The following is a 975-nucleotide window of genomic DNA, read 5'->3' as shown; positions in this document are numbered from 1 at the left end:
ATTTAACCCAGACGAATGATCACGATCGCCTTTACTACTTCAGATACAGTGAGTTAAAAAAAAGAGACGAAAAAATGTAACAACAAACTGTTAAAGGAAAACAAAAGGGGCCATAACTTAAGCTAACCATTAAGCTAATGCTCGCGGTGGCAGGATTCAGACTTCTTGGGTCCAAAGCTTCCATCAATTAGTTTGGCTCTGCTTAATAAGAGCTCAACTTCAGATGTACCTGGATGATATTTCYTTGTTGTTACGACACATTTTCATCCTTTCGTTAACAGTTTATAGAGAGGCTACACAAAGAACCAACAGGATACAAAATGTCCAGAGCGTTATTTACGCACAAGATCAAAAGTCATCAATGACTTCATGTGGCACGTTACAACAACTGGACACTCCTCCTAAATTATTGATAACAAAATGGACGCTAATCCAAAGGAGCGGCAGGAATTTCTAAGAAGCGTTGTGAGTATTTTTTATGTGACAACAAGTTCCTTTTATCCAGGTTAAARASTAATGATCCAAGGTGGAAGTGCTTGGAGCTGAGATCTCCTAAAAACTTACAGTGGGATGGCTTGATGTCTTATTTAACTAAACAAAACAAAAACAACTAAACTAAGCTAAAAACAACAACAAGAACAAAGAAAGCATCTCCTCTTTGAAACATGGTAGTGGGTGCGTCATGCTCTGGGGTTTTTAAATCAAGAGCAGCAGTATAAATCTAATCAGTTCAGACCCAAAACATTCAGGTTTCTTCCAGGGACCTGAAAATAAAGATGAACTTTAAGCTTWAGCATCGCATTGAGTCCAGACGTAACACACAGATCAATACAAGAGCAGTGCAGGAAAACTGGAGTTTTGAAATACGCCTTGCCCGAGTCCAGAGCTGACACTGACAGAACATCTGTCCACAAGAGACGGCCTCGCAGTCCGAGGGTCTCTGGAGAATATTTGCTGAGTGGAGTCGGCAAACAT

The sequence above is a fragment of the Poecilia reticulata genome, linkage group LG14, assembly GCF_000633615.1.
Source record: "Poecilia reticulata strain Guanapo linkage group LG14, Guppy_female_1.0+MT, whole genome shotgun sequence".
Lineage (NCBI taxonomy): Eukaryota > Metazoa > Chordata > Actinopteri > Cyprinodontiformes > Poeciliidae > Poecilia > Poecilia reticulata.
Note: the sequence above shows the minus strand (reverse complement) of the source record.